Genomic DNA, 3039 nt, shown 5'->3' with positions numbered 1-3039 from the left:
TATATATATATATATATATATATATATATATATATATATGCAGAGAGAGAGAGAAAGATAGATAGATAGATAGATAGATAGGTAGATAGATACATACATACATACATACATACATACATACACATATATATACACATACATGCATACATATATTTGTATGTATGTATGTATGATTCTGCCAGCTCGCCGCCTTTCAGTGCGATAAAATAAAGAAAGAAGTATTCATTGAGCGAATAAGTACTATAAAACGAATAAAGAATATAAAACATTAGATGTAACATATAAAGAAGTATTACAAAATTGGGATTCAAATGTGTAAATATATACAGCTAGTAGAAAACCACCCGAAGGGCAGACCTTCTGCTAATACACACACACACACAGAGTAAAATCAAGAATAGAGATGTTGGTAATATGCTTATTTTTTCATTAGTGCAGCGAGCAGGAAGAATCGTTACCTCGCCGGGCAAAATGCTTAGCGGCATTTTGTCCGTCTTTACGTTCTGAGTTCAAATTCCGCCGAGGTCGATTTTTCCTTTCATGGTGGTCGATAAAATAAGTACCAGTTGAGAACTGGGGGCGATGTAAACGACTTACCCTCTCCCCAGAAATAGCTGGCCTTGTGCCAAAATTTGAAACCAATATGTTTATTCTTTCATTACAGTCGTTTCAGCAAATGCATGATTATTACTCATCATGAATATAGACAATGATTACGTAATATTACAGCATATTACATGTGATCCAGGCTCTTCTTATCCTGAAGAAGGCTTTCTGTGCACAGATTCAGTTTTGTGAATCATATGGAGCCTCCGAATATATAATTATATTATTCTTGTTTTAAAGCTTGCCTTAAAAATCGCAGAAAGTCATTAGACATATTGTGTAGTACAGTGTGTTATAATCCGTCTATGGAGGTCTTCCAGCATGTCACAGTCAAATGACTGGATCCAGAAATATAGTAAAAGAGTACACGTATTGGTATATTGGTACATACGTACGCGTAAAATGTTCTGTTTACCAAACTGAAACTCAGTGCATGAATATTGATTTCGATGTGTGCCTGTGTCTTACAACGTGTGCGCATGTTTCTGCGCGACCGCTTGTATGTGCTTGCATGTATGTGTGTGTGTGTGTGTGTGTGTGTGTGTGCACTTGTGTGTGTGCACTTGTGTGTGTATGTGTGTTACTTTCTTAAGTCTATGTTCTTTGAATATGTTTTAATCATATATGTGAAAAGCACGGATAGAAGGACCAAATGCGCTCCAATCCTTTTGGAATTACTTTTACTTAACTTTCGACAGCCTCAGTATACTTGGCTGCAACAAACTTATCTTCCACCGAGAGACAGATTGTTTAGAATAATGAATTTTAAAACTTTGTTTTCCCACTACAAAAGTGATCTGTCGATAATTCTGAAATACAGTATATAATTATCCATTTTTGGCAGTTCTCTCGAGTGTCACAGCCAACTGACTAAAGCCGGAAAAATAATAAAATTCCAATATCTTGGATCGCATGCCTTATGGTATTGGGTTTCTCTTCAAATCCGAACGACGTAAAAATTTCTTTATCGCCTAACCATCACCCTTACCAGAATGCAACAGAATTCTTAAGGAGGCCGGCGGTTCGGAACGGCTAACCGTTTCCAACGTTGAATATATAACCAAAACATTTAAGCTTCTCAACTTGTCCCTTGCTAGCTCAAAACATTCGGCCATAAAGAGATTATAGGACAGTCTAGAACTCTAAGTATTTAACACTATGTATACAACTGACGGGTATTTCATTAGATTGAAGTCGTTTCCTCGCTAGAATCTCACGTAAGTGTCTCGTTTGTTTCTCCCTTTTTCACATACTAAAATTTATATTTGACATTATTTGTATAACAGCGTAGAAGGCGTGATATTTATAAGATATTTCATCTAGTTCTGTATTTACCTGCAGGAAATTTTTCCCTGGGTGGGGTGGAATTAGCATCATTTGCTCAGTTACGCTGTGTTTTGTTGTTTTTGCATCCCCCAAATCAACCGTTGAAAATAGGCATAAGACTATATTGACAAAGAAGCCCTTCTCTCTTTTAAGCCTGTAGGCTGCATGTGATTTCAGGGATTTACTTGCTGTTTTTAACAGGTCGAACATCTACTGAGAACTCTCCTGGTAGTAATGGTGTGGTGTTGATGCTGGTGGTGATGGTGATGGTAGTGGTAGCGGGGACATTCCAACCCCGAGTAAGCTCAGAAAAAACAAACTTACTTATACACTTGTTTAACAGCGTTCCAAACGTGAACATTCAATTTTTTTCTTCAGACACACTTGTCTCAAACTATACTTTCCAATATGACCAGCATCTACTTGAACTGTTGTCTGCTGGTTATTAGTTGAGTGAGATTTAGCTGCTATTCCTAGCCGTTCGGGCACCAACGTACAGGTTTCCACATACACTCGTTACTTCGTCGTTGTTGGCAGTTACCAGGTGCCAAAGTTAACAATCAGGTTCTTCTGTAACGTCACGAATGAAGTAATAAAAATTGGGACAATTCATTTTAAGATAATGGGACGAAGATAATAGACACCAAGTAGGAACCGATTAGTGGGGAGTTTGAGTAAAGGATGTTAATTGTTAAAATGCCAAACATATCTTGTCTCTAACTCATTAACACATTGTATGTGCATGTAGCATGTATGTGTGTATTTGTGTGTAAGTGTTTGCATGTGTATGCATGTATGTAATTATATGTGTATGTATGCTTGTATACATTCGTATAAGGTATATACGGTTAAGTATACATATATGTAAATACACACATGTACACACACAAGCACGTATATTATATATATATATATATATATATATATATATATATATACATGCATGTATGCGTGTATATTTATATGTATATATACATACACGCTCTCTCTCTCTATCTCTCTCTCAGACACACACACACGCATATATATATATAAATATAAACGAATATATATATATATATATGTGTGTATATATATATATATATATATATATATATATATATATAT

This window comes from Octopus bimaculoides, chromosome 6, assembly GCF_001194135.2.
Source record: "Octopus bimaculoides isolate UCB-OBI-ISO-001 chromosome 6, ASM119413v2, whole genome shotgun sequence".
NCBI classification, from domain to species: Eukaryota; Metazoa; Mollusca; class Cephalopoda; order Octopoda; family Octopodidae; genus Octopus; species Octopus bimaculoides.
Note: the sequence above shows the minus strand (reverse complement) of the source record.